Here is a 12066-nt window from a genome sequence, read left to right on the forward strand (position 1 = left end):
TGTAAACTAGTAGTAGGAGAAGTTACCTTAGGAATTTTTTTAGGAGTTGGGCGAGGCACTAAAGAAGATGGGGGAAGCTGTTTTGGAAGAGCCGGCTAGTATTGCAAACTCAATTCCTCAAGGAGCTAACCTTCCCCTGATGAGATTTGCTTTGAAATTTCCAAAACACTTTGCCTACATTCTAGGCCTTCTTGTTCAATATTGATCAATAAATTCTGGCCTAGTTCAACCCTAGCTATCGGCAACAATACTGATACTCCAACTATTTATACCCTTAAGGCCATAATACCACTAGTCTCCCACCAATTCTTCTTTTCCATTCGTATCTCTCCCACCAATTCTTCTTTTCCATTCGTATCTCCCCTTGGAAAGAAGAAGTGGTTTTCGAAAGAAGGATTCTGTTTCAAAGAATGTCACATCCATTGTAATATATGTCTTCTTAATAGATGTATTATAGCACTAATAACCTTTCTGATATCAACTATAGCCTAAAAACACACACAACACGGCACACGATTCAAGTTTGTTTCGAAAATGTGAACAAAGGCAACGTAGCCAAACACCTTTGGAGAAATAGTAAGAATTGATGGTAAATATACATGAAAGGTGAAAGCCTCTAATGGTGTCTGAAATTTTAATGCCTTCAATGGAATTTGATTAATAAGGTAGACCATTGTAGCCACTGCATTATCCCAAAAACGGTGAGGGATATTATTTTCAAATAATAAAGACCGAGTTCTCTCAAGGATATGCATGTTCTTCCTTTCTGCTACCCCATTGGGGCGTTCCTAAGCATGATGTTTCATGGAGTAAGACATGCTGTAAAAAATATTCTTTGAGATACTGTTTAATATACTCACCATTATTATCACTATGAAGGATCTAGACCTTCCCACCAAATTGAGTTTGCTACATAGCATGAAAATTTTTTAACACATTGGCAACTTCATCCTTAGTTTTCATCAAATATAACCATGTCATTCTAGTGCAATCATCAACAAAAAGGACAAACCATCGACTAACAGACACAAAACTAAGAGGAGAAGCACCCCACACATTGAAAATGAATCAAAGAGAAATGAATTGCACTTTTATTTAAATAAATAGGAAAAGGTACCTGGTGGCATTTCGTGAAAATGCAAGTCTAACAATCAAACTGATAATCATTCGAACCAAAAAATAACTTAGGAAATAACTTCTTCATGTAACCAAATGATGGATGCCCCAATCGCTTATACCAAAGTCATATCTATGTTTCCTAGCTTGTAAACGACCCTCGGACCTAATTGACATTCCCAGAACCGAAGTCGTTCATGTAATATAATCCTCCCTTAGTACCACACCCAATGAAATCCTTCGTGAGAATATCCTAGGACACATAGATATGCGGATACATTAGCACAACGTAATTTAATTCCTCTACAACCTGCCCAACTAAAATCAGTTTCATAGAAAGTGATGGTATAAGGAGTGTATTCTGCAGTGAGAGGGAAGGGGAAATATTAACTTCAACCCCAGTTAGTGGATACGGCACTCCGTTAGCATTTGAGACTCTATGGCATCAAAGTCCTATAACACTAACAAAATCATCCGCAGTAAAAGTCATGTGATCAGTAGACCCTAAATCAATAACTCACCTATTACAATAATACGATAAAGAAGCAACCAAAGCAAAACAATAGTTACCTTCACCCTTTTTAGGCATCTTACTCTATGGTTTGAGCCATGGCACTAGTGACAATTGATGCTCTCCCATAATTAGAGACTCCTTCCCTTTGCCATTATTCGCTTCTCACTCTGCTTGCTTTTGAGCTTTAAGCTCCTTCCACCAATCAGGATATCCATGAAGCTTGTTTGGCATTCCCACAATGGGAGTAGCCACCTACTAGAGGGGTTTTTGGTTTCTAGGTTATACTTGTTCGTCCACCTCCTAGTTTAACCATCTATAAAGTCAGCTCCTAAGCTTCTTTGAGGCTAGGCTTGCCTCCTCGTGATAACATAGCCACAACACCATGGATTGTACTCCCATTGTTCAACATCATTGTTCATCATATATCCTCCCTACAATAGGCATGCTCAACTATAAGGAATGGTTGCATTTGTAGCACATTAGCTCGTATCTTATTTAGGCGATCATCTAAACCATTGACAAAATGTACACACAATCCTCCTGAATGGCTTAATTGTATCTTGCAATATCATCCAGGCATACAATTGGGTTTAGGCAACAAAAGTTGATCTTTCTCCACAACCCTTGAAGGGCGTTATAGTAAGCGTCAATGGGTCTTCCAACTTGTCTCATTACATGCCTCTTCAAATCATAAACTGAGAAGCATCAATCCCATCCAAAAAAAAAAACAATAGTCACTGCTCAAAGCTAGGTTTATGGAGTTTATTAGCCATCCTTTGATGGTGGAATCTTCAATCTTCCACTTGCGATACCTCAAGTCCATAGATGAAGGTTGAGGAAGTTCACCATTAATGTATCCTAGCTTGTCCTTGCCCATGATATACATCTCTACCACTTGAGACAATAAGCCATAATTAATCCCATCCAATTTGATTGTAATTTGTGCTAAAGATGGATCATTTTGTGGTGTCGGGGTCACGGACTAATTCTAGGTCAAAATCTTAGTTAATTTAGTTGTCAAATTTTCCACAAGCGCATCTATTGTAGAACTGTCCCTTTGATTTTGATGGGGAATCCTACTCATGGAGGATTTTGATTTGCCATTGGTTAGTGTATAGGCATGAATTAAAAATAGTAGTGAATCTCTTGGGTCGGTGAGCTAGTTGGCATGGCAACCACATGAAACTAGGGCGGCCATAGCAATCTCCAAGTGTCTGGGGATCTAGTTAATATGGCGACTAACATCGCAGCAATGGGTCTAATCAATGCAGCGGTTTGGATTGCAGCGAAGAAATCTGGTCGGGGCAACAATTTGTGTTGCTGCAATCTTAGAGATAAAGTTTCTAGACAACATGACAACAATAGATGCCATAATGGTCTGATCAAGTCATTGTGTAGCAATGACAACCAAGTCTATTGAATTGCAATAGCGGCATAGTGTTAAAGGTTTTTCAGGGTCCCTTGATCTATTGCTATGATACCATGTTAACAATCTAAACGCAAATCAAGAAGCATAGGAGAAAAAGACAAGAATTAATGAGGCTTGGTAGTGTGCCTACATCTTTGGGTAAGCCTCCCCAACCTTCTTTTTATTTTTCTTTTTTCTCCTTTATCATCAAGTATGTACAAACCCATATATAAACAATCAAACAAACTTCTTCCACAAATCAAGCCTCTACTGTGACAACCCAGACCAAGGCTAGTACAAAGGAATGGATTAAGATCGCCTCGGAAGTACGTGGGTTAGGCTAAGCACATGTCTCCTGTCCCACATCACTTAGAGGGAATCCTAGGCTAGCTTATAAGGCTTGGGTTCCTCGAACTATACATACATATTTTCTTGGGATAGTATAGGCTATCCCGAGAAAAACAAAACCATGAGAACTTAATGTCCAAAGCGGACAATATATGTATAATGGCGGGCCAAGGGACCTTACAAGTGGTATAGAGCCAACTACCGTAACGTGTGGGGCCATAGTGAGGGCGCTGTGCCGTAAGGGGTAAAGAGTGTGACGACCTAGACTCGGGACAGTACGGAGAGATGGACTAAGATCACCTCGGCATTATGCGGGCGAGGCTAAATGCATTCTCCTATCCCACATCACTTAGGGGGAGAGTCCTCGACTGGCTTATAAGGCTTGAGTTCCTCTAACTGTACATACGCATTTTCTTGGGGTAGTATGGGCTATCCTAGACCCGCCATTGTACATATGTTGTCTACTTTAAACACTAAGTCTTTACGATTTATCGTTCGCTTTGAACACTAAGTCTTTATGATTTTGTTCTTCTCGAGATGGCCCATACCATCCCAAAAAAAAAAAAAAAAAAAAAAAAAAAAATTGTATGTACAGTTAGAGGAACCCAAGCCTTATAAGTCAGCCCAAGACTCTCCCCTAAACGATGTGGTACAGGAGACATGCATACTGCCAAGGCGATCTTAGTCCATCCCTCCATATTATCTTGGCTCTGGGTCATTACATTCTCCACCCCTTACGACACAGCGCCCTCACTATGGCCCCACACGCTACAAGAATCAACTTTGATACCACTTGTAAGGTCCCTAGGCCATTATTGTACATATATTGTCCGTTTTGAACACTAAGTCCTCACGGTTTTGTTCTTCTCAAGGCAGCCCATACCATCCCAAGAAAACGTGTATGTATAGTTGGAGAAACCCAAGCCTAATAAGCCAGCCCTAAACTCTTCCCCTAGGCGATGTGGAATAGGAGACATGTGCTTAGCCTCGCCCACGTACTACTTAAGTGATCTTAGTCCATCCCTCCATACTGCCCCGGGTCTGGGTCGTCACATTTACAAATTAGAAAAGTAGAATTTTCTACAAATTAGGAGGAAAAGAAAATCCCCTACAAATTAGGGCTGGAAAATAAAATCCCTTACAAATTAGGGGATTCTAGCTCGTGCCAATAATAAATTGATTCACACCCAACTCTAAGGGTCATAAATGGATTTATCATAGGTGTTAAGAAGGTTCGCAACTTACTTAGACTTAACCCATCTTTATGACTCTCTCTTCACTTTCTCTTGTCCTCACTCAATCTCACTCGCTTGCTCCATGCTTTTACCTTAGTTTGGATATGAGTTTTTATAAGTTTGAGCAAATATAGAAATGTTTTAATAATATGAATCAGGTTGGGAATGGGTTAGGTCGAGTATGGGTTACTAAATTTATATTGTACGGAAATAAGTTAAAATAAATTAATTTTGGTTAAATCATTTTTGACTTAACCCGACCCAATTTACCCTCTTGACATGTCTGGTGACAAGTAAAAGACATACATTTTTACGATTCTTAAATCTTCCACTATCTCTCCATCTTTTGTTAATTGCGACGGCGGTAGAATGCAAGTGACATACTTGCAACAGCATCGAGTGAGCAAAACATGTGATGGTACAGGATCTTCATCTCGGTGTATCTCTTGTTTTCTCCTAACTGTAAGTGTAGTTTCAGGGGCAACATTATCGTATGGCAAATAATTTGGCGTCAAACTTTTTCAGTCATCATTTGAGTTTCATTACTTTTAAAAAGTCGATCTTTAATTAAATGGCTCCGGTGCTCTAAAGTTTTACGTGGAATTATTTTAGTAATAAAAGGCCCAAGTCACTTGAATATATGGTCTTAGATAGATGGTCTAACTCATGATTTTTTGGTATTAGTTGAACGTTGGTAACGTTTGAGCCATAAACACTATAAAAAAAATAGAAACTTGACAAACCGACATCGTGAGTTAAAAGCAAAAATCGACATATTCTAGCTCTGCCACCATTTTTCTTTGTTAAACTCAGAAGCAATCATCGAGCAAACATTCTCTCTCCAAATAACTTCATTTAGAATCAAAGTATCTATTTGCTTTCCTCCATTAAAGAACGAAATTAGAAAAAAATTCTTGACATCCCATCACTAGTTTCATTTGTTTCTAGTTTGACCTTGCTTTCTTTGGAGAATGAGCAACGAGGCTTGGAGCTTTCTGTTAGTGGACTGTGAAGCAAGGTCACATGTTTGGAAACCAATTTAAGCCTAATGTCTCCATTGGTGGGAATTCGATACATTCAATGACTTTGATAGGTAAGTTGTGCGTTAAACAATTAAAAATGTCTAGTGCAAAGCATTATGAATAATCAATTTAGTGTCAAAACTTTATGAAAAATCACTTTAGTATCAAAACTTTGCAAACTATCAATTTGAGTACTCCTATGCATTCTTATTATTAAAATAATGTTACATCAAATTTTATGGCACAGGGTCATTTAAGTGATCAATTCTAAAAAATTATGATATTTAAATTATGTTTGAAAAAATTTTACACCAAAGAGTGCATCGCACTATAGTTTTGGCGTTAATATTGTCCTTTCCCCAACGTTGTTATCATTCACATTTTTGGGATTTCATTATACTTGAAATTATTTGGAGTCAAGCATATATCCCCCTAAGGTAATGCAAGAAAATCAGTTTTTCCATATTCTCTCACCATTATACCTTTCACTTTTATTTTCAAACTTAGATAAACAAAGAGTAATATGATGAGGCACCCTTATTCATTTTTAAATCCTCTCTATCATTTTCCTTTCAATATACATATCCAAACAGATGATGAAAACAAGTTTCCTACCTAAATTATTAAAGGCGAGACTTTGAATCTCTCAACCCGTCAACATCGTAAACATCATTTTCCCAAACAAAGTAATGGTCGGGATATATGTGAAGTTAAAAGTAGAACGATTAACTTTTATTGCACTTGCCATCAATAGGAAGTGTTGACTTTATGTGTAATTTTAGCCACAAGATGCGTTTCCTCGCACCCTAAAGGCAAGGAATGAGATACTCTAAGGGCATGCATGGTGACTTTCTATTTCTTCCGATTTTTGCTCTTTTGTTCTCCGAAACAAAAAAAAGAACAGAAATCCGTTTGGTAATGCCAACTTATTTTTCTATTCCCCGGAATAGAAAAGTGACAGGGAATAGATTTGGAGCATAAACAAGAAACAAAAAAAACTAGTTTCTTGTTTCTGAGAACAATTTCTAGAAATAAGTTTTTTTCTTTTCTATTTCTCTTTTATTCTTCTTCCTTGTTGTAGCCACCGTTGGCTGCCTGCCAACCGCCAGCCACCTCTTGCCGCCTGCGGCCACCATCGACAGCCGACCGCCGGCAACTGCCAACGATGGTCACCACCGCCCATAGCCCACCGACTCGCCACCTACAACCCATCGGCCAACGACCACCACTGTCCGCCTACAACCTACCATCACCAATCGCCGCACGACCACCGTACGACCGCCACCTACCACTGCATGACTGCTGACCGTCGCTGCCGACCGCCACCCACAACCCATCGGCCGCTACCCCCTCCCGCAATCAGTGGGCGGCAATCCTATGGCGGCGGTCAGCGACGACGATCGGCAGTCGTGCAGCGATCGTGGGGCAGTCGTGCGGCAGTCGTGCAGCGATCGTGCGGCGATCGTGCATCGGTCGTGCAACGACGGGCAGCGGTCGATGGTCCATGAGTAAGAAGAAAAAACAAATTAATACAAAAATTTATTAATTTTTACCAAACACATTTCTATTATTTTTCTATTTCAAGAATATAAATTTTGTATAATTACCAAGCGCCTTATTTTACTTAGAAATTGTTCTTGGAGTAAAAATAGAAAAAAAAAACTATTTCTGAAAAGAAATAATTCCCCATAATAGAAACATTGTCATGCACATCCTAAATTTATGGAATACATCGCATGGCAACACTCTCCTTTGTATTCATGAGCCAATTCATCATCCTGACATTAGCCAAAAGAGACCTACCATTAACCTAACTTTGGAGAGGATAAACCTAACTCCTAACTAGAGTTATCCTCTCCAAATTTATAATTTAACTTTACTCACCGATGAACTCAAATAACCGCACGTAATTGAATCTAATTGGACTATGACTCTAATTTTGATTAGTGGTAAGCATTAAAGATACTGGTGTGACCAAGTTCACAGGCTTGCGGGGCTCAAAATTAGAGGTATCCGAGCAAAGACTCAGTCCCACATCGCTTGGGTGTGCATATACAAAGTCTAAATCTCCTCTCTTCTCGTACCTTCAATCTCTATATGCACATCACCTTTGTCCCTGAAGCACATGAATTTAGTCTCACGGATATCTGTAGGACTTGCGTCTAAAAGTTTATCACTTATATAAAAAACTTGGACTATGACTCAATGCAACTTTTTAACCGGACCCCATGAGTCGAAGGGATTTATTCTCTGAACGAACATGGCAACGCTTTTCCTTCACAGAAGTACTGCATGCTGCCATTTATAAGCAGTAGCTTTGCAATGACGCTAAGTTGCATGCGAGTCTTTGGTGAATCCTAAGCCACTCTCGAATAAAATCCCAGTTGACTTTCATGGTCGGCCTCGAAAAGTGTTTCGAGAACTCGCGTAAATACAGAGTCGATGATAATTCTCTCTCAACATTTATGTCTCTGTCTAAGTCAGCACACACTTTGGTCAGACCACGTCTTTTTTTATTTTGGGCTACAAACAATCCGCAGAAGGTCTGAATCGCAATCTTAAGGTGTTTACTTTTAAGACAATTGTTTACTTCAAAATTATTGGATGAGGATGTGATTTGATGTCTAAATATCCCTGTGTTGCTAGACAACAAGGATATGATAGACGTCCGAGTCATATTAAGGGATATTAAGACTATGGTTCACTGAAAATTTTGGAGGAAAATTGTTAATTTTTGTATACCTAGTTATTCAAAGAAAGTGTATCCCTTCTAGTTAAAAGAAGTTATTTTCTTCCAATTTAATCTTATTGATTTCAGTCTATAGAAAATATTTTTCCTAAGTTAATTAGTTTTTTGTAATATAAATGCGAGGAAAGTGGAGAATAATTTTCCAAAACAGATTTCATTCAAACAAACAGATCTAAAGATTAATTTAAAAAAAAAAATGATGCAGCGATGTTGTAAAAGGTAATATGGCGCCACAAATCATGTGAGGGTGATATAATGACTCCTATGACATGACATTGGGAGACTGCTTGACTATTACATGGCATATTATGACATAGAAAACCCTACAGTTTATACAACATGGAAATACTAATAACATGACATGATAGCATGACGATAGTCACGCAATATGAGCAATAATTACATGCTAGATGAGAAGGTGCGGCCCAATATATGATATAATGGTAGCACAGTGACATGACAGAAACGATAATGTGGTCATCATCGGTATTGAAAGGAAAACCATAGCACGGCATGCAAACAATCATATAGTGTACTGATGACACGGTAAACATAACATGACGCGTTAGATAGTGATGATGTGTCCTGCACAATATCAAAACGTGATGACATCAAGTGGCATCTAACAGTGACGTGACATATGTTAATAACGTGACCAACAATGTTGTCATGCAATGATGACATGGCATATTAATGATATGGCATACAATGACAACATGACATATTACAGACATGGATGCAGACTCTTGCAACAAGTCAGTCTATTCTTCGGCTTTCTCGGGCCCATGGTAACAACTAAAGAGAAACATTTATCCCCTTTGCAACTATGATTAGAAAACGAAATAAAACACTTCTCTTTAAGCAAATAATTTTTAAAATTATTTCAAAATGCAATGATCAACAAGCTCTAGGATTTGCTCAAACACCTAATCGATTCAGAGACCGGAAGCCTTCAGCTATTTAGCCTTTGGATCAACGGGGACACCTTGCCATTCCTTTGCTATTACAAACTAGGGTTGACTATCATAATATTAGGGTTTTTAATATAGGCATTTCATATTTTTTCCTACTACATTCCACCTATAAACTATATACAGAAAAAGCAAACAAATAAATGATAATTCTACCAATTATAAGCTATCTTTGCATGCTCATTGTTTGTTAAGTCAGCTTCTAGAGTCTTAGCTCAAGTATTCTGGTAGTGGAGTTACCCAACTTATAAATTTTAATAAACAATTATGCAAAAGAAACTGCCTTAAGCGTTTCCCTTCATACAAAGGTGTAGAGAACTTCCATTAACAGAACACTTCTCTTTGATATTGAATTTTATTTCCTATCTTATGATTTGGAAATTTTTGTTATAATCGTAACTTTGAGGTCAACTATCATCTTCTTTCATTCAAAAAAGCGTATCACGCTTCCCAACCCACATCAATCAAGAAAAGGAGTTAACAAACTACAGTTGTTTGTATTTTCCATATGGTTTATTTATGCAATGATATTCAACCAAGTGCTCAATTTCCATGTTAATTGTTCTTTTTAAGGGAAAATGGCACTAATAATTTATGGACCAACATGCAAGCTTAACCTGGGAATTTTATATTATTTAATGCGGTGCTTGAACTATTCTTAAATGTCACTATAGTCGTTTTGTTTGATCAAACAAGAGAGAAAGTCACCATAAACTTCCAATTTGTTCAATCTAGTCCATCAACTTTCCATAATAAAGTCAAATAAGTCCTTCGATACTAATTACAAGTTTTCATATTTACACCGTGCCCCCGATTTTAGAAATTTTTAATTTCAATGCATTTCCTAAATCAACAAAAAAGAAATGCTATCTATTTATTATCTTGTAAATTTTTTTCTTTTTAAATATTGCAGTAGTTCCATTCAAGTGTATTTTAGCTTGTGATCTTTATAATTGTAAAAACTGAACTTAAAGTTGTATCATTTTAATATTCCTGCAATTTAAGTACATTGTTTTCATTAGGATATTTGGAAACAAAATTTTATTTTTCTTTAGATACTCACACGTATATTAATCTAAATCTTGTTCGGTTTTCAAGTTTTTGTGATTCGTGTTTTCATAATTAAGGATGTGTATATTTAAGCAAAAGAATTTTCTGCAAATTAGTTTTCTATACTTTCACTTGTTTATTTTGCTGAAGATGATCAATTAACAAAGAATCATTCACAATCAAAGAAATTATGCATGCTTTTAATTAGGAAAATAAATTCCCTAACTTGAAAATGGAAAATCATTTTGCTAAAAAATGATCTTTAAGATAGTATTTTCCCTTATATTATATTTTCTCTGAAACAAACAAACCCTAAGTTAAATATGTGTGCTTACTTTCGTAATAGCTGTAGAGCTTCAAAACGCGTGGCTATCACTATCGGTAATAACCTAAATAGATGAAACTGCACTGATGATCGATAATAAATAGTGAATATTTTGATCGCATGTTGGCACTATTTCTTACTACATTACTAGGCCCATGATCCATGAAAATGTAATGCTTATTATATGTGATTATGGAAGGTCTTGTGTATGGCATTTTCTTAACACATTGATCTTCCTAGTCCTATACTAAGGTTATATAGGATTCGATTGGTTTTGAGATGATGTTATTGATTTTTATTTTATTTTAAAGCTATGGTCACTTAAAACAAAATTTTCAGTTATTAATCCAATAGTGTCGTTTTCAATATATAAAATCATTTTCAAAATAAAATAAGTTAATTAATATAGCCCAAGTAGGAATGTTGGAATTTTTCTATAATATGGGCTTATATTAATTAATTTATTTTTTTATTTTAAATAATCGGGTTAATGGATATTACAATATTTGTTAAACCCTACAGTGATCTTATTGAAATGGGTATTGGCATCTATTAATAACAGGCCTAATTGAGCAGCAAAGTGAAAGTAATTGTATTTAACTAAAGCCCACAATAGAAATGGCCCAGTTTGATTAGGGTTTATTAGGTCTTCTCCCTAACCTATAAAATGGTAGGTTATATCTATCGGTTGCTTTAATCCCATTGAAACCTACTACATCGAAATAGATCATAGAGATGAAGATCTGACATTATGATAGATCTCTGATTATTATATTGATCTGTTTTTCAAATAGGTACGTTTTATTTTGCTATACTTATTGGTTTCAGTGTTTTACAGTCATATATAAATCTGATTCTTTTTGAATTGATTAGTTGTTTATGTGCATAATTTTCTACACGAGTCTCTCCCAACTAAATCTTTATTTGAAAAGGATCGCACTTTGATTTTTTTACCTCGCGTAAGACGGTGGAATCTATGTACTTTTCGCATGGCCATCGGAAGGAATGAAAGGCAGCGCCATTTTCAATGTATTTTCAACCGTGTTCATGGTCAGAGCCCGCAAAGTCAATGGCACAGCTCAGCGTCCGAGAAATTCCAGCCATGTCTACAGCTTCAAACTCCTATAAGAAACGAAAATTGTTAAAGCAGCAACCGTATCCTCTCTCATCTCTCACGTTCACATGGTCAAAAAGACCCTGCCGTGTCTTCTTGTGGTTATATTGGGATTTCTGGGGTGGATCTTCTTGACACTCTAATAAATATTTTGAGAGCGCCTATGAAAATTCTTGACTACGAGCTGGATTGAATATATTGTACCGATAGGTCT

Source organism: Eucalyptus grandis, chromosome 10, assembly GCF_016545825.1.
Source record: "Eucalyptus grandis isolate ANBG69807.140 chromosome 10, ASM1654582v1, whole genome shotgun sequence".
In the NCBI taxonomy this organism is placed as follows: Eukaryota; Viridiplantae; Streptophyta; class Magnoliopsida; order Myrtales; family Myrtaceae; genus Eucalyptus; species Eucalyptus grandis.